At 34.1% G+C, this 22,759-nt stretch overlaps 1 protein-coding gene and 1 long non-coding RNA gene across 2 annotated transcripts in view; one reads left to right on the top strand and one right to left on the bottom strand.

Annotated features, from left to right (window-relative positions):
* Window positions 1–316: 316 nt before the first annotated feature.
* Window positions 317–5,933, bottom strand: LOC115451393. Its single transcript, XR_003939364.2, has 3 exons — window positions 5,735–5,933; window positions 2,658–3,700; window positions 317–1,614 (listed from the first exon to the last, which is right to left on the bottom strand). It is a non-coding gene; the product is annotated as an uncharacterized LOC115451393 (long non-coding RNA).
* Window positions 5,934–8,846: 2,913 nt separating this feature from the next.
* LOC115451392 (zinc finger protein 135) overlaps window positions 8,847–22,759 on the top strand; it is a 91,508-nt gene continuing 77,595 nt past the window's right edge. Inside the window, 1 exon segment of the mRNA XM_037438670.1 lies at window positions 8,847–8,949. The gene's annotated coding sequence lies outside the window, so the exon portion shown is untranslated.

Genomic DNA, 22,759 nt, shown 5'->3' with positions numbered 1-22,759 from the left:
GCATCAATTAAAAACGCCGCAAGACCTTAAATCAAGCGTCGGACATTTTCATTAGACGTCGTTGATATATATTAGATTATATTGCTGATGAAATAAAGGCTGTTTTGCATTGAGCTAGTTTTTTTATATAATAGACAAGAAATTATATATGTATAGATTTTAATGTCGATATTGTTTATCGTTATGAATGAGGCTAAGACAGCTATCGTTTATTGAACGATTGTTCTAATTAAGTAAGGAGATAAATAAATTTAGATATGAACACAAACAAGGATTACTATGTTCCGTAATACGTACTGGAAATGAAAGATCCAAAATTGGATAGAATTTTAATTAATAAAAAAAGAAGAACTGTTACATTCTCCTTTAGAAAAATATTTCACGGCCGAACATTATCACAACATAGAAACACTATAATTACTTTTAAAACGCAAGACCGATATTTTTACGACGTCTATAAATTCAAACCATAGATAATAAGAATACTATTATGACCGCAAAAAAAAAACTCAAAAGGCGCGCGCATAAACTCAAAACAGGAAGAAATTTTCCCGCCGCGCCAGCGCCCCTGGCGGCAACGCTCGCAACTAGCCGGTACCGCGCCAACGACCGGCCAACTCTTTCCGCGCGCTTTCTTTTAGCGCGTCCCTTTCGCGCGCGTGCGCACCCGAGCCTTTTTTGGCGCTAGAACGAGACGGAAACAAAAAAATGGACGAACGCACATGTGCGAGGGCGTACCTTTTTCGTCTTATTTTTCGCAGTTCATTCGCCTCGGATATATTCGCGTCGGCAACGTTTTTGCTTGAATTTTTTTTTCGTTCGCTTTTTACGTTTTTTCGCGCGAGCACCGTGTGTGTCCGTTGGGATAGGTCGCGTGCGTGGGTCGTGAATTTATTTTTCTCGGCCTATCTCGACTTGTTTTTCTAATGCCGAGATTTTATGATCCCTTTTTAGATTCTAATGCTGGATAGGATTTCGTTTTTGTTATGTTCGACTCATAGGAATTCCAGCGCACGCGCAGCTCGTGTTGCGAGTTCTTTTATGCATTACCGATAGAATATTGCGTTTTGAAAATAAGAAATGTTCAATGCATTATTGTAAAAGCGTGCCTTTTCGATTTGTGACTTGGCAGAAACACGCATTACGCGAACGTTTCCGTGAACATGTCTGATTGTGGCTTGTTTTGTTGGATGTTATGGTAGTTTAGAATTCAAGATATCCAACGAGAAGTTATTATAATGTGTCCTATAAAATATAAACGACTCAATTTCTAATTATCAATGACAATATGTGCCGGCGGCATCTTCAGTGACCACACTCTTCACATAGTATAACAACAACAATATATTATCTAAGACCGAAGTTGGTACATTACATCAGATCTCACAAGTATTATAAATGCAAATACAATCATTCTTACACACGATGAGGAAGGTATTTCATTATTTACAAGTCCTTTCTAAAACTCATGCCTATTTTTAACTATTGTTATTGGAGATACAGCAAACTTCGTTACTTCCTTATTCTCATACATTGTTTCAGTCTAAAGATAGGCTGGGAATCGAATAAATCTTTCAAACAGTTCTCAGGGCTCTGGAGTTTGGACCATCGGCTCTGTAAAATAAATCGAAAATTCATGAGAAATGGTCAATTTTATTGACAGTAGCAGTCAATATTAATGTTACTTTTACTCAAAACGCTTGCTCGTTTGTCGACTAAGGCAAAAAATGTGTTATGGTAATTCTTATGTATTTTATTTTAGCTCAAGTATTTAAATTTTATTAAATAAGTGGGTTTAAGTGATTCAATTTTTAAGTTAATGTTCCATACCCTTAAATTCTTTTAATAGATTATCTCTCGTTTTCTTAATTTGTTTGTAATAAATCTCTATACATTTTTCATTCCACTGTGAAAACCAATCAGAATTAAGTTTTTTTTTCGCAAATGACTTATCTGAATTCGTTTATTTTCCAAATTGGAAGATTGATTGGGAAAATTGAAAACGGCCGTTGGTTGAGTCCACACTTTGGTTTAGTCAATTAATATGGATTACTAAATAATAAAAGATGGAATGAAGTAGACGACAGTCATTAAATGATAACATAACTTAATATAGACGTTAATTAATACAGTAACTACGTACTTTCGGGTTAAAATCACGGGTAGAACTAAAAACACCGATACTTTTTTTAGTATCATAATTTTAATTCAAAATTAAATTATAAATTACTGGCCATAGATAACTTATTACATAAACAATAAATATTCGCATATCAACTAAATAAAGGCCGGTCGAAATCGTTAATTAAAACATAATTAAAACAACTCACGATTAAAATACACACTTATCGATTATTTTATAACGTTATAACATTTAGTATAACAACAGTACCCTTAAAACTTAATTTTATCACAAGGAAGCGAAGGAATCAGTTTAATTAAACGAGTCAATTAATAAAGGAATTTTCTAATCAAAGTGCGCAGTAAAAAGATTTATCTATAGTGCGCTGGCGCAGTCTGCCGTTAGAGATCTAGTGGTGCGCTTATCTGTCGATATCGATGTGTAACGGTGTCGATAATGGATGTTAAGTTGTTGGGAGGCTTTGGATTCCCATGTAGCTTGATGGTGTTGGGTTATATCTAATTGGTTTAGTTACCTTTGACTTCTTCTAAAGGATTCGTTGAGGCGTAGGTTTTGGCTTCATTTTGGGTACGTCGCGATGTGTTTATTTATAAGAAGTATAATGGTGTGTTGGCAGGAGTTTCTGTACTTTGTTCGAATTGATAATTCTTTCTGCCTTTCATCAACTTTTGCGTAATATCATCAGTGGCTGAAACGAAATGTTGTTGCCTTAGATATTTTCAGAATACCGTTTTTTACATAATAAACCGACTTGTTAGAAGTGGAGTCCTTTATTTTTTTATTTAATATTTACATCTTATATACATAAACAGTAATTAGAATATCGATAACATAATTATATTAATTTTTAATTATTTTTGAATCAAGACGTCTTCTTCAAAGCTAAGATACATTCGAAATTCCTTAAATATCGATAACTAAGGTCCGTCTCTATTACAAGTCCCATACTAGACCTAAGCAGTCGCGTTTACTTTTTAATCGGCCTAATGCTATGCACACACAGCTGTAATGAAAATGTGCAGTGCGTGTATTCCGCCTCAACATTACTATTATTTCGCATTCTTTTGATTTTTGACGGTTGTATTTTTTCACGGCCAGATTATTTGTATCGACTAACTTTAAATTGTATTAATAAATTAGAGTTAGTCAATATTAAAAATAAGAAAGGACTTAAATGAATGTAAAATTTAATACAATTATAGATAGGTTTAGTTATTAAAATGCCTTTATATAACAATTTTTTTGTCAAAATATCTATAACTATGGTGATAGTGATGTCTTATTAAATTGTTTGATTTTGTGCAAACATGTTTAATGCGACTATAAACGAAACAGTCGAAACAACCAGTCCTGGTATCATCAACAATCAAATAGATCTTTTCTACTTTTAGTACGAGCTAAGTCATATCGGTTTTTATATTATTTTTCTCAGCAATAAATTTCTAATTTAAAAAGTACTAAGATACCTATAGAAATCAAGTAATTTTACATGACCTGTGATAATTTCCGTAGTATATCAAATGTCTCAAACTGGAACATGATGGTAGTCCGGAAATCCTGAAATGTAAAAAAGTCAATATTAGTTATTATTTATGGTATACCAGCCGCCTAAATGTTAAACAAATGAAAATAGGTGATATTGATACAATGGCACAAATATGCAAGTCAATTATAAGACGATAGCCTAGTTGGGAGTAAAACGGACTGCCGAGACGAAACTCTGCGGGTTTAAATCTAAGTATTCTTTGTGAATTATCGCTTGCTTTAACGATGAAGAAATACATCGTAAGGAAACCTGTATACCTGATAAGCTCTCTATAAGAATTTTGAGTCAAGTAATTAACTTTTTTAAGGTATGTGAAGTCTACCAATCCGCACAAGGCCAGCGTGGCGGACTAAGGCCTAATCCCTTTCAGTAGTGCAGGAGGCCCAGCAATGAGACAGTATATAATAGGACTGATATTTTTATATTATATGATAGATTTATCACAGTAATATTTTCTAGTGTTTACTATGAACAAATGTCACAATATTTTACTTTTATATTGGCATATTTTTTGGCACAAAAATTATAATTATATCTTCATACTTTTTAATCTTATGCCTTCACTTTAAAGCTTCGCTAGAAATTAAATTCCGAACATCTTAAAACCGCAGAAAGGAAAAACAACGCTTTACAAATATCATAGGGTCCATTCCGCAGTGAAATGACCTCTGCATAGGAGATGCGTCTGCGATGATCCAGAATAATCGGTTTTATGACCACTGTACCGTGCCGTGTGATCTGATTTGTGTTGGACTAATGTTTGACCCCAGTCTGGGTAAGGTCTGGTGCGTGCGAAATTAAAAACTACTATTTATTGATTCTGTGGTATTAAGGGTCATTTTGACATTGCGTTACTAAATGAAACCACATACTCACTTACATCTTCACATACTACATTCATACTACACTCACATCTTCACTTTTGCTGACATTGTGCCAAAAATCATCTATTAATATTAAAAATTGATAATTTTGTATAATGATTTCTTATGTTTACGCGAATGTTCGACATTAAAATAACTATTATTCGGATTATTTCGCGATTTTTTATATTTTAGTTTGTCCGGACGTTTCGAAGACTTTGCAGCCTTCATGTTCCCGAGGGGGAATTTTGTAGTTTAATATAATATATCTAAATAACGTGAAATAATATTTGTCCTACAAAATATAAGGTTTGGTTAGGGAGTCCCCTCTCTCCAACATGTATCATAAACAAGGTCATAAAAAATAATTACTAACCAGCAATTTTTTTTTATTGGTTAGCTAACGTTTGCATAGCTTACTGCTCACATTGTCCTACAAATTGCGTGGCGGCTTTAAACATGTTATGTATGGTGGTCGTTATCCGGGCTGATATAAAATATATCCTACTACCAGTAAATCATTAATTTTTGGTGTACAATAAAGATGAAACAAATAAGTAAATATCACTCATTTTTATATTGCATGACGTTATGAATTACAAAATATAGACTCGCCACCTATTATATGAGATCTATTATAACTAGGGAAATGTATGTTACACCTCTGATTGCTTCTAAAAATGGAAGAAAGGCGTGATGTTTTTAATGTATGTCACTCAGTAAACATTTGATCTTAAGGAATTTCCACCCCTTAAATACCTTTAATTCTAAATATTTCTAAAAATGATCACTTGGTATGGCGATAGGCTAGCTCCATATCATATCGTTGGATGGAACACATATGGGACATAGTAAGTGCCTTGGTTACATCACCCCTTCGAGGATATTGCATTTAATTTACGGGAATTAGTGTATATCAAAAGTTTCCAAAACTCGCTAAGATTCTGCTTAATGTCACCAATATTATCTAGACATATATTTATCCTAGCAGAATACGTAATAACTGATGTGAAAGCACGATAATACTTAAAACAGTCAATATTACATTAAAGTACCAATTTATTTGTATTTAAAATCAAAATACTATTGTATTGACTACTTCAGAAAATGACACTTCAATTATCTATATCCAATGTACTCAATTATAAAAATCAAGCCATTCTCTCCGAAACACAAACTTACCCAACAAAACGCCTAATAGTGAACGAAATTGTCCAATACGTTTTCCAACAACGTTAAATGTTCAGACACGACTTGTAAAACTGTATGTGCGCGTGCACAGTGCGACACGGTGCGCGTGCGCTCCACAGATAGAAATAGTCCTTTATCTAGACTCGCACAAAGAAACTCTATGATTACAAGTATAAAACTCGTACTTAGTCGAGAGCATGTGATAAGGCACCAGTTTATTTATAAGATGGGCCTTATTTATAGTGGAGTGGTATATCAATAATGTATGTCATAATAATATATTGACCTCTTGGTGCGAAAATGGCCTCTATTGAGACGGTTAAGGAGTTACTCTACCATGGTCTCGAACGGGTTGGAAGACTTCATATACCGTAGCAATTCTTGTGTAAGTTCTTAGGGATAAAGGATTCTTCAAATTCTAAATTATGATAAAACGATTTTATAACTACATTTTACTAACGACTCCGCCCTGGTGAGTCTTTCTGATATAAAAGTTCTATTGTATAAATTTTTATTTAAAAGTCTTCTATATGTTATTAAAGAATTTGCTATACCTGTGTGCAGTATTGCTTCTTAAATCCTTTCTGCAATGTATGAGTTTACTTCTAACAAAAATTTAAACAACTTCTATATTACAATGTTAACAAGACTCTCCCTCTCTTACTCCTCCTCGGTACTCCTCATCATGACACAATTACGCCGGCTTGTTGGAATCGCATATACACAGGCTGATCCCGGAACGCAACAACTTACTTGGGCCACTCTGGCAGGTTTTAACACCTTGTGTACGGTAGTCGCTGCCCGGGCTTATAAAATATGTCCTACAACCAACAAAAACACGTGGTTGTTTTGTGGCAACTATTGCAATGGTTTTAAACGTAATCAATATCAATTTCAATTTACAGGATTTTCCTCAAACATGATTCATGTTAAATTGTATTTGAGTATACTTTTGTAATATAATACCAAGGGAGCACGTCTCGAAACCCCTCGGATGGATATGGTACTCGCTTTATACGGAACCAGGCGTTTTCGATGCACGTGACAGTTTAGATAACCTACAGGCCATCACGGGAATGGCGCTGTCACGTTTTTAGAAAGCGCGGCAAACTGAACATCTACGATTAAACTCGACTTAATTGATATGGATTAGAAATAAATGGAGTTGAGTCTTTGGTATATTTTGATAATTTTATTTAGTTATGACTCTATTATAAATACATCAAGAAAAAATATATAACATGGTGTAATATTAACTAATTAGAGTACAATTGACGGTCTTATTAGTTAAATATAATTTAGCGAAGAATTCACGAAACTAGCAGAGTATTTAATAATGATACCACATAAGTAAATAAATTTATTTTTACCCCTATATTGTTTCATCTCTGTATCAGCCAAAGGTAGACTGGTAGAGAATGGCTTTGTCATTAAGTCCACCTTTATCATTGATGTATAGAAAGTATGTAAATAAATAAATATATTAAACTCAAGCTGTTATACCAACGCGGGGAAGAATAATGATGACTAGAAACACCTATTGTTAAATAAATTTATTTCTTCCGTATTACCAATCCAAAAAATCGAGTTAATTTTATATCCTTTTCGAAGCAGTGTACATTAGATTTATATTTTACAACGCCAAAATGAATTAAATGTAAATATTCTTCAAACAATAACATTAAATTATAGCATTATATATTATGACATGAATACATTATAATACATACCGTCAGCACTATAGATATGACTTCAGAGCTTTTTTTCCGCGCGCCATTGCGGGGTTATCGCGGAAAAGTTGAGAATTTTTCAAAATTTTATCTACTCCGTATAACGCAGCACGCACACACGCGCAGCTAGTGATGCGCACGCGACGCTCTGAGTCGAGTGGGTATAATCGATCGATTGTGTTATGCTGAATTAACGCAGTAATGTTATGGAATATTGAGTGATATTTTGTTGTGATTGGGAGCTTCTTTGTTAGATTTGGTATTGAATAAGTAAGTTTAAAAATCATATTTTTAATACAGATAGATAAGTTATATTTAAATAGCAGGGCTTGCTGTATATTTCAACTCTTATTATATTATGTATTAATATAATTCTTATACTCTTAATTATTCTTATTCTATTCATGGAATATTATATAGTTCATGTATTAGAGGTTAATAAGTGATACTTAAATAGCTAGGCTTGCCTTGTTTCAACTCTCATTTGTTTACGTCTGGTTTTGAGTTATGATTTATATTTTATCTTTTTCATTGCCTTGATCAGACACTGCTTAATATATAAAATATAACGAAATTATATACATTTTTAGGTCTGTTTATCTAATAAGTATCCGAAGAACTGATTCTTATAAGATTTACATTCTTATTGCTTCCAATTTGACAGTTGTTAAGGTCAAGTCCTTTATTTTATGAGGATGTTGAAATCGATAATTTCAATGTCTCAACTTTTTTTAGTTTATATAAATTTTTTACAAGGTTTTGTTCTTTTATACATTTAAGCATGAAAATTTCTATATAGGACAGGCGTACATTTAGCACCTTTAAAGTTTTATTGCGTGTTTTTTTGAGAGTAGTCGGTAGTGTTTACAACCATCATCAGTATAGAATATTTTTAATAATAACATCTCCCATTAGGGTAGCCTAATGGGAGATTTTTTAGAGAATCAGCTGTAGAGCTGATATTCATCTAGTACAAGAAATTAAAACAAAGAAATCACTTACATTAACTGCCTGGTGATTTTCATTGCACGATGACTATCAAATTTGGCTCTCCCAAAAAATATTCCACAGTAGGGTAAATAAATAAATTGAGTACCAAGATATTTGCAAAGCCTACAACCTTACAAAATAAGACAGGCTGTATGAATCTTCTTTTATTTCTTAAACTATTACGCAATGCGCAATCTTGATTGTGTCTTAAAGATATTTCACCCCATCACTAACCAATAAAGTAGACCAAGGAACTACACAGTCGTTCCCAAGTGACTTAACGCTAAAATAATGCCAACAAAATATTTATTTTACATCGATAACATTAAAGTTCATTATCCGTTGAGAAATTGTGGTTTTTGCAACGTGTAAGTATGTGCAAAAATGCATTTTTTCGTTAGAAAAAAGATAATAATGCTGTGTGTTTTAAATGGAAATTTTATAAGGCGACGCGGTGCGGGGCGGTTGTTTTTTCGTACATCCGAGGTAAAAACTTTCCGCTATTATGTAATGTGTTTTTTTTGTTTTTTATTTTTTTTCTTTTTCGGTTGTTGAAGTATTTGTGCCAGTTTTAACGCGGAATTTGGAAATGAGTGTTAATTGTCCTTCTTTAGTGTATATTCCAAATTCAAAATTATTTTTTTTAATTCAATTTTATCAAGGTATTGAAATCGAAGCACTTTATTTTGTTTTTACATCTTTATTGCGTATAAGTACCTAAGTTCTGATGAGGATTTTTTAAATTGAACTTTGGACTTCCATCTGGAATTTTCTAAGTAAATAATATAGATATTTGTTTTCTTATATAACGTTACTTTTTAACCAGAATTGTTTAACAGATTTATAATCTTATTTACAATTCTAATTAGAATAACATGTAATTATTCTATTCTCCGATAGATGTCGTATTATTCATATTGATTGGTTTGTCACGTTTTTTATTACCAACAAGATTTTACAATTATGATACATCTCTCTAATATTACGCAATAACCCCTAAAAATATAAAATTGTGTGCAAAATTTCGTGTTTCTGAAATCATTTAAGCTGTGCGTTGTCTGACAACAGTCTTAATTTTTTTTGTGTTCTTTTCAAAATCTGACGCGGGTCGTAGTAGCAAAACGAATTGTGACCAATTCAAATGTGACTATAAAATTATCTATAAATTATATAGTCATTTATTTAATAGTGCTACAAAAAGTACCTACTCCAAAAAATATCGGTAGCTGGCACCAACAAATTGAATATAAAAAAGCACCCTCGACGTTTACCAAAAAAACTGTACATAAAAAACTATGCCGTGTTAACGTTCGAAAAATTATTTAAATATAATTTGACAGCCGAAGGCAATGTCATAATAGCAGCAAAAAATTCACCCCACAGAAAAACACCATAGGGCTGCCGGTGACAAAAGAAACAAAAAAAAAAGTAGGCCGGCACGCGCACCACCAATTAACTCGTTTTTTTCTAGAACACCGTTTAAACTTCCTTGTTTTTTTCTTTTTCCATTGGTTCAGCCTAATATCGGGGTTCGTTTTTGTGCCAGTCTCTTTTTTATTTCTAAACAGAACGTGTCAATCCTGCCACGTGGGTTTTTTTATTGGTTGTACCGTTTAACGCGGCGCTTTGACACGTGATATTTGGGTGGGGTTCTTTTTTCAAATTTTTTGTTCGATTTTTAAATGTTTGTTTAGCGGCCACTGTTTAACGGTCAATTTGGTGAATGTTTCGGGGCATTGGTTTTGTGGTTTACGGGTTTTGAGATATGGTGAGGGAATAAGTAATTTTCGTATTGATGACGTTAATATATTTGTGTATAATTTACTTTTTCAACCAGTTATGATAAATATATGGAATTTAGTATTTTTATTATTCTTTAAGTATCACATGATTATGTTAGGATATATTTTATATTCGCTCGGATAGCGACCACCGTACGCGAGGTTGTAAAACCATAGTGGCCCACGTAATTGTGTATTTCGGGATGAACCTGGCTATATCCGGTTCCAGCAGGCCGGCATAATTGTGTCGACTGCTGGGCAATCATTTCTCGTCAGTCGACATTCTATTGGACCCCACTCCAATTACCATCAGGTACAGCGGGGTCACTTAGCTGTGCACGTAAAAAAATGCATTTACATTATTACTTATGTTATTCATTTGGAATTTTGACAGAACTATATTATTTATTTCTGATAAGTATAATCCCTCCTTAAGGATAATTTGGAGTTAATGTTAATCTAATCAAGGATGATTGTATTTTGTGCATTGTATTTTATTAAGTAATGTTAGTATTCAAAATTAGGGCATATCTGACTATAACAGTTCTTATGTGTTAAGTTAGTTTAATGTGGTCTAGTTATTTAAATATTTATTTTGTTAGTCATAATATGTACTTTAATACATTATCTTGGCGCCAAACAATCCTATATTATATTAGATACGAAGCAAGCATAGACTAAGTAATATCTATTAGTAATAATCTATATAATATAAACATGAATCCCTATTTCCCTTGGTTACGCCATCACGCGTGAACGGCTGGACCGATTTCACTATTTTTTTTATTATGTTTGTTATTGTCAGGAGAAGGTTCTTATGAAAGAATTTTTTTTAAAAAATGCGCGGAAAATTAGAAAATTTAAGAAAACTTAACGAAAATATTAATTTAGTTAATAAAGAATAGAAGGAACAAGATAGACATTTTTCTATATATTGGATAGGTGGTATTAATTGGGAAAATATTTTACGATAATTTAATTGATCCGATAGAAGGCGTCCATCAGAAAGTACTCCATTAACATATTTTAAGCGTGTTAAAAGTCTTACTACAAATAAAAACAGGAGATAATTAAAATGTTTATAATAATATGTTTAGTAAGGACCTAATTTCTATTTTGTATTTGGTGATACTCTGAAAGTAAGTACTACATTATATAAATTATTGAGTCCATTTTCCATATCATAATAATAGCCTTGAATCATAAACTGCCCACTGCTGGGCACGGGTTTCTACTACTGAGGGTTTCGACCTTAGTTGAACAAGCTGAAGTGTAGGCAGACTTCACATACCTTCGAAATTGTTTTGGAGACTTATTAGGTTAGCTTAGGTTATTTTATTATTTTGCATACGATTTACTAAGCGAAAATCAGTAAATTTTTGAGTAGAGTGCTTTAAAGGTTTAATTTTAATATGAAAATTCATAAAAATTCAACTATTTATTCTATAAAGATATAGTCTAATGTTATTAAAGTTGTCCTAGACCTACAAAACCTAGATCAAATGACGCAGAAAAAATGGCGATTCAATATATTTATATAATTCATTTTCGGTATGTTTGTCGCTTAGATATGATTGCCTTTCAAGCGTCGAAATATAACGTAAGGCATTCTAAATAGGGTTTATTTTTGTACAAAAATATATTGTAGTCTAAAAAAGTAATGCGTACAGTACTTATTGATCACACAAACAGACAGTCGGCGACGCTGTATCGTCACGGCATAGTACCATCAATTATTGTACGCTTCGACTACGAGGTGTGGAAACGGACTTTATAGATATAAATTATTTAAAACATCATTTAGGTAGAAAAGTTAATGAACTACATGCTCAGTGGTGAATTTTAAATAGCTAATGATGATGAAAATAAAAGAACGATTTCATATGTAATAAAAAAAATTAACAGTAGTGATATTGTTAAAATTTTTCGCTAAAACAAGAAAAAACAATACGATTAATTGAGTAACCTTCTTTGAAGACGATTAAGAATATTTTGCATGAGTATTTTACACTTATATTTTCTATGAGCGTTTTGGTAATGACCAGCTAATTAATTATGAATGTGAAGTAATTTATTGGTGTATTATTTGAATTTCTTCTATTTTTGTAAGACTTATGTAGATTTGTAAGTCTATCATTTTTTGTAAGATTCTCTATTGTTGATCTATTTATATCAGAGCAAAGTTTGATTATATTCAAAATTTAATAAATATGATAAAATTATACTTTATACTCCAAATATTATAAATTAGTGAATAGATTATAGACCGTATTTTATAACGTTATACGTCACATTTTTACTCAAACACTAATCAGACATTACAACTTCAATAACTGGCAGGCTCACAAAATAATAAAAAAAAAACAAAAGCAGTTTCCACTCTCCTCAACCGTAACCCTTCACCGGTTCTTCCAAAAATGATTAAAAATAGGTCGCGGTGCGTGAGCGGCCGGTCGTTATGACCCCCGATTATACCTCCGACAAAGTTCTCGGGTATTTTTTAACCCTACTGATGTATAACTACTATTATGCTACTTCCCGTTGGTAATTTGTTGTAATCTAGCGTTTTAAATTTGGAATTTATATTCGAATTAAATATGTTCGATATCGTTACAATAAGGTTTTTTTTTTAATTGCTCAAATGATTTTATTATGGCCTAACTTACCTCTTTGGAATAAACATCTTGACATATTATAGCAAATGTAACTTTGGTTTTGAAGACAGCTTTTTTATTCATGCACGTTGAAGTAACCGCACTGGCAAAGTGACCCCTCGGCAGTCGACACAATTATGCCGGCCTGTTGTGATTACATAGGGCTATAAGCATTGCACTGCTGTCCTGAGATATTAAACAGTTTCAAGCATAGTAATACTAGCTACAATGTCGGTCACCTAGGTCAAAGGAAGCTGGTAGCGCCCGGATAGGGACCACCATATACACGGTGTTAAAACCCGCCATACTGGCCCATGTAAGTGTGTCGCGTTCCCGCATCAGCCTGTATACCGGTTTCAATATGGCGGCATAATTGTGTTTTAATAATAATAATAATATCAGCCCTGTATATAATACAAGTGGGCAAGATCTAAATACTTGCCCACTGCTGAGCACGGGCCTCCTCTACTACTGAGAGGGATTAGGCCTTAGTCCACCACGCTGTAGAGCCGATTGGTAGACTTCACATACCTTCGAAATTCCTACAGAGAACTTCTCAGATGTGCAGGTTTCCTCAATTGTGTCTTGCCGAGGAGTAATCATCTCTCGTCAGTCAACATTCTATTGGACATCACTCCATTTACCATCAGATGCGATGCCGTCACTTAGCCATGCAAGTACAAAAAGTGCTTGCCGTGGTTGTCTACGCGGTAAAACTTGCTTTTCTAAGTCGACTTCTGCAATTAATGTTAAACCCATTTAATACCCTTAACATTCATTAACGCTTAATCATTACATTGGAGTGGTTTCATCGGCAAGGATTACTCCCCAGGATGCAGGATAAGTGCGCGATAGCCTAGTTGTTTGTGTAACGGACTGCCGAGACAAAATGTCCGCAGGTTCAAATCCCAAGGGCACACACCTCTGACTTTTCTAAAAAATGATGTGTGTATTCTTTGTGAATTATCGCTTGCTTTAACGGTGAAGGCAACGTTAAGAAACTTAACGTGAGGAAACCTGCATACCTGAGACTTTCTCTATAGGAATTTTTAAGGGTGTGTGAAGTCTACTAACCCGCTCTAGGCCACCGTGGAAGACTATGGCCTATTCCCTCTCAGTAGTAGAGGAGGCCCGCGCCCAACAGTGGGACAGTATATAATACAGGGCTGATATCAAAATTTAATTATCAAAAAGCCCCATAAACATCAAGTAGCCTTCGATTATTGACCGGCACTCTTCCGATTTATTGATTCGACAATCCACTTTAATTACTCACGTTTGAATATTTGATGGCTGATTTGAGTGCTAGTTACAATTTTTGACAGTGTAATAACAATCTTCGTATAATATAATCATATTTTGGTAATAGGTTTTATTTTGATTGATGTTTTGGTGTCATTGTGGGTCACAGTGGTTGTAGGTTCGGTTTCTGAGTCATAAAATTATTGATATGAGTTTTCAGTGTGAATCCTTGTTAACGAAGCATAAAGGTCAATATTTTTGGTATTTATATTTAACTTTCAAATTATAAAGGAAACTATAAAGTATTTTTTTTTTGTAAATACGACTGCAGGGAAGTATAAAAAATTGATTTTGTAAGCATTCTTTTTTTATGTTAAACAAACACGAATATTATACTCAGAAAACTAAGTTAATTTCTTCATAATTCTACTTTTATCATTGATTCTGGTTTTTTACTTAACAATTTTATATTTGAATATCTACATTTTTTGACATTGGAATCACCACTGAAACTGTCCCATATACAAGTAGAAAAATTTCTTCAAGAACTTAATTTATAAACTTTAGAAATATTCTCAAAACATTATACAAAAAAACTCCCTTCAAATATCCGTATAACTTAACCTGCAAAAATATTTTATGCTCGGCGTACATGTCTTTTAAGTCGCTAATTAAAATAGCATTTAGTCTGCAGTTCGTGTTTTCTTTTTAATTCAAATAACACGGGCCAGACCCGACTTTAAAAGTGAAAGTTAAAACGTCCGCTTGTTTAATGAGTAACAAAATGATAAATCTGGGATTGCGTCAAACGCGACATTGTTGGAAAGCTGTGACAATCTAGATTTTGAAATTGTACTTAAAAATATTTTGAGTCATGTTTACTTTGTCTGTTACTGCTTTTTTAAATGTACTTTGAAGTTACGGAAGCCATTTTACGATTTTTTAGGGATTTTTTAAATAAATAAAATATTGGTATACATTGTCATGTTCATTTAGATTAATTAAAGAGGAAATCATATAGAATAACACACGAAAGTACAGTCAAAAATACAATATATTATGTAGGTACACACAGTGCACACTGTATGCTAGGCTTTTAGCCACGTCGATCAAAAATTAAAAAAATAATACAATTTTTTCTAATCTGTTGATTGAACATACGTCACCCATTCCATTACTAAATACGGTGCTAATACTAATAGGCTTTAGATTTTAGGTCTTAAGTAGTAGTACACTACCGATAGTGTAAGTTATAGTTATTTAGAATCCATAGATTACAAGTACTTCTGTAAAACTGCAGTGCTGAGGTTCAGGGTTCGATTTACAGGCGGGCAAAGTGGTGTTGGGTTTTTCTACTCAATATCAGCCCTGGAATTGGTGTCCGATGAAGTGATATCACATCATGGGATGGAATACACACCGCGGAAAGTTGGTATATCAGTTGCACCTCTGTCTACTCCTTCGGGTATAAAAGGCGTGTGTGTATAATTAATACATTATTACATATGGAAATAACCTTGTCTATTTGTATGTTTTCCCGGCTAAACCACTCAACCGATTTTAATGAATTTGGTTCAGAATAACGTTCAAGAAAGATATAAATTACTGTTTCTTCATATTCGTTATATTTAATGCATACTAAGCCACCAGGAAACTAGTCTTTACACGTAGTACTTCGAGATATTGTTTAACAGTTATTCGATACATGGTTAAAAAACAATGTATTCAATAAAACAAGTTTTAAGATAAAGCATATTTCGACAATCAACAAAAAATTATGAATGGGCCTATTTGACCCTATACGAATTATGCAAATACGCTTGATGGAATATCTTTACAAGGGTTTTAATAATGACAACTTTTTGTTTTCTCTTAAAGGGCAAAAAATGGTTTGTCAAACCGGTAGTGTCTGTTTCATTGTTTAACCCTTTGCGAAAGTTCCGTAGATTGCGAGATAAAAGGTTTTGTTCCAATAGTTCGAACGTGAGAAAGTGTCTTGAGTTCGTAAGGGTTAACTTTTTGTTTTCCAGCTCTATTGTGGCTAGTTGAAGTTATGATTTTTAATTATATATTTAAATAGGTATTGCTCGTGGATTTGCAACCATTGGTATTTTTTTTGGGATAAAAGTTCCGCTATTACCTTCCCATGGTCTCAGACTATCTAGATACCATATTTCATCGAAATACGTTGGTTAGTTTTTGAGTTTATCAATTTTAATATATAAGGATACAGATGAGATTAATATAAATATTATAACTTTGGACACACACATACACATCCTCATAGCTCCCCTAGAAACACTATCCCACTTTTGACTGCCTGTTATTTAAACGTATAAACAAAATGTAAGTCCGGTTTTGGCTTTAAGAAATGTGTATCATATTGTATCACTTTAGTATTAAGAACTATGGATTTTTAATAAATAAATAAAAACACATCATTAACTTTCTTAAACTTTGACTTAAACCAACTCTAAGTATTCCCATATAGATTTAGTTATAGTTTCAATACTTACATTTTTCTTCATTATCATTATTAGTAATAAAACGTAATTCATCAAAGTATGTCGTTCACAATCGCTCGGTGATGTTTGAGTCTGCTCTATTCTATCTCTAGCCATTCATCTTCAATATTTGGTTATTATGTCATCAAATTCGTTCATATTATTTTGGACCGTCGTTTTTTGTACATTACATACAAAGATATTAAACAGTATAATAGTAAATATAAAAATATGTGCCTTTTGTCTACGATTATATGTAAAATTATTAATATTATTGACAATTATTCTTCTTAGCTACCAAATTGCAATACATTATTTTTATGGAATTAATAGTTTACTAGGTGGTGCTCGCGGTTTCGTCCGCGTAAAAAGCCTTTCCAGCTACAAATGTTCTTAAAACACACACAATTATTTAAAAATTCCTTTATTTCCTATAGGACACATTACCGGTATGAAAGTCTGTGTCCATTCCGGTCAGCCTGTACGCCAAATTTCATCCGGATTTATTTTATTTTATTTATTTATTTATAAAGATACACTAAACAGATTACTGACAATAATAATCTAAATTACATTACAGTGGATCTAATGGCTGGTCAGAATCCAGATTGATTCAGCTGTTTCAGTATTTACTTCTACATATAATTTTACAAACTTCCGCATTTATATTAGCGAGAAGATTCTTACCACATGCACTAGTACTACTCCAGACAGGGAACTATGTCGTTTAGCTGATATTGCACGGATATTATGCAAGTTAATATAAAAGTGTAACAATGACCGGCACAGCTGCCGCGGCGCGCCACAGTGGGCGCGGAATATTCTTCATTAACCGCCATCTACGTATTACAAGCGGCGATAGCCTAGTTGGTTGTGGAACGGACTGCTGAGACGAATGTCCGCAGGTTCAAATCCCAAGGGCACACACCTCTGAGTTTAAAAAAAAAATGTGTGGTTTCTTTGTGAATTCTTGCTTGCTTTAACGGTGAAGGAAAACATCGTGATGAAACCTGCATAGCTAAGAAGTTCTCTATAGGAATTTCGAGGGTGTGTGAAGTTTACCAATCCGCAGTAGGCCAGCGTGGTGGACTAAGGCCTAATCCCTCTCAGTAGTAGGGGAGGCCCGTGCCCGACAGTGGGACAGTATATAATACAGGGTTGATGATGACACATATTATAAAACAAAGTCAAAAGCTGCCTGTTTTAGATTTTCTCAAAATCTACCGAACGGATTTTTGTACGGTTTTTGCTAAAAGATAGTGCAATTCTCGAGGAAGGTTTAGGTTTATAGTATATTACGGTTTTTTGTAAATTAACTGAAATATGATTACTGTTGGAGAGGTCGCGTAATGATAAAAAATTTGTGAGTCGGGGTGTATGCCAGAATTTTCAATAAACGATCCCGATTTTTTCGATCTATCTCAAAATGGACCAATCGGAACAAAGGTTTTTGATAAGTTTACATATGAGATATTTTGATTGGTTCATTATCGGAATCTGATTGAAGATTGAGATTGGAATCGTACTATATTGGCAATGGCTGTTAATCAGTGCCATTTGCAAAACGGCGCGCTTACTGTATTTTTAGAAGGTATCTATTCCAAATTTATAATTCATAAAGAAAAAAAATAATAATAATATATGTACAATATGTTATCTTTTTCGTGATTGTTTCAATTATTATTTTTTGTTTAATTTCATAGTAAAAAAAACTGAAAATCTCCTAAACTACATATCATATCAATTCGTACCCAACACTATAAGATAGAAAATTTAATAAGGAACATTTTGGTAGTTTAAAAATTTCAAAAAGTTCTACAATATTTATTAATGAAACTATTTGTAAATGAATCTTTTATTTGATTCACTAATCGTAAGTCTCTCGTATCAAATATGCGAGGGTTCATCTAGGTACCAACGCAATGTTTATTACTACCGTCAAGCTGCAGTGTGCGGCACTGTTGGTTTCCTGTTTGAAGAGCATTGTAGCCGTAATTACTAAGCATTATGAGACTTAACATCCAATGTCTCAAGGTCACGAGCGCAGTAATACTAATATAATACGAAGTACTTCAAAAATTATTGATTAAAAATTAAACAAATATATCGCGAGAATATATCTTTAATGGCCAGTCGTATCGTTACCACCATTTATAAAAAAACTGTAGAAATTCATTGCATTAATTAAATACATACATTTAAGTTTAGTAAAAATATTTCAACTTAACAATAAAACAGTTTCGCTAATAATTGTTCCTGATTCCAAAGTCAGTTTGCGACCATTATAGAGAGGTCCCAAAAAGCGTGGGGTCAGCCGGCCGATTCATTGTTCCGATGTTATTATATCAGCCTGCTTCATTGGACGCACACGAACGTGTTTTATAAAATGAACTTTATTTCTGCATGGTCTGGTCATACTGCATCGGCGTAGAACATCGTCCGACTGGTGTGAAGGGTTCGATGTTCGGATTGGTATATTTCGTTTTTGTGCTTATCTACCCAGTGTATGGATTTCTGCTTTAGGTTATGGATCACTAAAAAAACGGCGATAGCCTAGTTGGTTCTGGAACGGATTGCCGAGACAAATGTCCGCAGGTTCAAATCCCAAAGGGACACACCTCTGACTTTTCTAAAAAAAAATTGTGTGTATTCTTTGTGAATTATCGCTTGCTTTAACGGTGAAGGAAAACATCGTGAGAAAACCTACATACCTGAGAAATTCTCTATTAGGAATTTTCGAGGGTGTGTGAAGTCTACCAATCCGCACTAGACCAGTGTGGTGGACTAAGGCCTATTCCCTCTCAGTAGAAGAGGAGGCCCGTGCTCAGCAGTGGGATAGTATATAATACAGGGCTGATATTATTATGGATTATATGGTGACCTTAGCTATTTGCCATTTTTACCGGTACAGTTTCTCCGAGCTGGTACTGAGTATTTCGTCCAAATAACTCAATAGCTATTATACAGCAGGAACCAAACTTGAGAGCACAGTGTACGCAATACAACTATGCCACTGCGTCTATCATGATATTCATTTATTGCTCTGTTCAAATTAGCTTCAAACACAATAATGCTTTTATAGTGCTACTTTTGCTGGTAACCACCATTTCATATCCGCCCGGATAGCGACCACTGTACTAATGAGTTAAAACCCGACATAGTGGCTCACGTAAGTGTTGCGTTCCGGGATCAGCCTGTGAATGTCCGGTTCCAAAAGGCCGGCATAATTGTGTCGACTGTCGAGGGGTAATCATCTCTCGTCAGTCGACATTCTATTGGACCCCACTCCACTTACCATCAGATGTAGTGGGGTCACTTTGCTGTATACGAATACAACCAAACTTGATGGCAGAATGAGAGTTACTTTCAAAACACTTAAATGTATCTTCGTGACGAATGAATACTTGCTAAAGTGAATTTGATTCTTATTATAATGATTTTTTATGCTTAAAATAATACAAAATTTAAAAATGTTGTATAATTGTAAAATGTAGGTAGATATAGGAACTTTGACTTTTCGGACGAAAAACTCCGTCACCCCGTGAGCGTGTAGGCTGCAGTCTTCGAAACGTCAGGAAAAATTATAATATAAAAACCGCGATAGAAACATAGTTTGATTCTTATTTTTTTTAATGGCTAGACGTGCATTTCTCTCACTTGTTGGTTAGCTATACGACCGCCCATAGACAGAAGTAACACCAGAACTTTGAATTAAATATTGTGCGGCTCTCTGCGCTCGTAACATTGAGAGAAGATGTTAAGTCTCATACTGCTCAGTGATTACACTACAATATCCTTCAAAACAGAATACAGCGCATGCTTGGAGTACAAGTAGATATTGCGCTGACATTGCGACGACACCTGCTCAGACCTCGCATATGAGAGACCGACCACGATTAAAAGTTTTTGTAAGAATTTCATAATAACGTTAGACATTATATATGTTTACCAAATTTCATATCGATATACGTTTAGTAGTTTCTGCATTCCCTTCTAACAAACATCCAAACTTTCAGAAATTTTCAAATATTTTTAATTATTTTTCTTTCAATGTATACACACCGGGATCTGCTGTATTAAATGTTGCGAGATAGTAGTATGTGCACTATTATTGTGTTCATAATAGCTACTTTGGTTTGCATAAGTAAGATAGTAGGAAATGTACTTATTACCCGAAACCTTAGTCACTAACATCAGGCTGTTTATAAACGCTATTACAGTTTTCCATATTCATTACCATATGCTTATTTTAAATTAACTTCATAGTTTTTCCGATTCACGTGGTAAACATTGATTCCGACGTCGCCAGCGCCCCCTACCAGCGCCATGTGCACCCACCGTGGAATCGAAGTCACTCCCACGCGGCCCCGCCTGCTCATTACAGCTTTGTTTAGTTTTTAATGATCTCACGATAAAAACCTCTTTGTTTGGTTACGCCTTGCGAATTGTGCATGATCCATGCCTTGCAAGCCCCCACCATGCCCCTTGGGCTGTTTCCATATTTTTAATGAGACTGTGGGTCATCTGGTAACAACCTTCAACATCCACAATAGAGATTGATGCGAGTCCGCCTTTGAATAGAATAGATATTTCGACGCTTCAAGGCAGTCATATCTAAGAGACAGGAAAATTTTGTAAGCGATGTAAAGGTTTGATTTTAATAAGAAAATGTTTTAATAATTAAACTCTTTACATTTATAAAAATGTAGTTTAATGATATTAAAATTTTCATAGAACTACAAAACCTAGATCTAATTACATAGAAAAATCTGTGGATGCCAAATATCTATATCTCACGTTCAGTGTATTTGACGGTTACGATTGCATCGAATTATATTATGAAACAAGTTTGGAACCGGCTAACAAAATAGTGTTGATTGACGAATAATCATCACCTCTCTACAGTCTATACCTACTCTTGACGCCTTCCACTTACTAGGAGCAGAGGAGACAGTCGTGTTAGTATGAAAAGACATTCCAACTCATGTTATTCATATTTCGGGTTTTTAGACTGGCGACGATTTAGTTCAAATAATTAATAAAAGTACTTTTGTACATTTACATTTAAAATTAAATATCATTTACAATTCTAAGAAGTTTCATGGAAGAACAACTGGAACTTAATAGGGGGCAGCACAGACTTAAGTTAGAAATATGTTTAGATATTACAGTGTAATCTGTGATATAAAATATATTTTTAATTTTATTCTATAAGATTGATAGACAAAATTTATATTTTTTATACTTAAATCATCAATGACGAGTATAAAAAAATATTCATCTAAACAGTAGCCTAATTTTAGCTTTTCGCGACACCTCACGCCATCTTGCGTGGGGTAGCGACGTGAGAATTTTCCGCGAAACGTCGCGAGAGGTTCGCAACACGTACACTTGTGCTCAGATAAGAACCCTAAACAATTTCATAATAGTAGAACTAATAATAACTTGGATACTCGATGTGATAGCAAAATAAAATAATGTACTAACAATAATACAAAATAATAAGTCGATTAAGTCATAGATTTTATTTTTATTCGCATAGGCATTTGAAGCATTTTGATTCAACATTAAAATTTTCGTTCATATAAAAAGTTCTAAGATTAATTTTCCCAAGTTTAGGTAAAAACAGTGAAAATGAATCAGGTTAAAGACCGTTGGCTAAAACCCCATAAGCTAAGCCCCGCCTGGACACGAAAAAAAATAATTCAATAGTAAAGAGGCGTCGCGAAAAGAATACTCGAAAAAATGCGCACGAGACAGCGCTATATAAAACGTACGAGTGCGAGCGAGACGAACGCCATTAAGAAAAAATCACAAAGAAACCCATTCTTTTTCATTTCCTCCCTCACTAATAGCGGCTTAGAAAAAAATGGGGAGCGCTATCCGTCCCGCTCTAGCCTGCAGGGGTGGGACGGGAACAGGGTCGGTCGAGCGAGAGGGGCGAACACCCTTACGGCGTCCTTAGCACCCTTTTAATAGTTGTTATGTGGGCCGTGGTGAGAGCGGTCCGTCACGCGTTTTTGGGAAATCCGAGTGGACGCGAGGGCGGGCGGTGCGGGCGGCCGCTCGCTCGGACGGCGCTGACCGCCGCGGCCACCGCCGCCGCGCCGTCTTT

The sequence above is a fragment of the Manduca sexta genome, chromosome 3 (assembly GCF_014839805.1).
Source record: "Manduca sexta isolate Smith_Timp_Sample1 chromosome 3, JHU_Msex_v1.0, whole genome shotgun sequence".
In the NCBI taxonomy this organism is placed as follows: domain Eukaryota; kingdom Metazoa; phylum Arthropoda; class Insecta; order Lepidoptera; family Sphingidae; genus Manduca; species Manduca sexta.
This window is presented reverse-complemented; position numbering and strand designations above follow the sequence as displayed.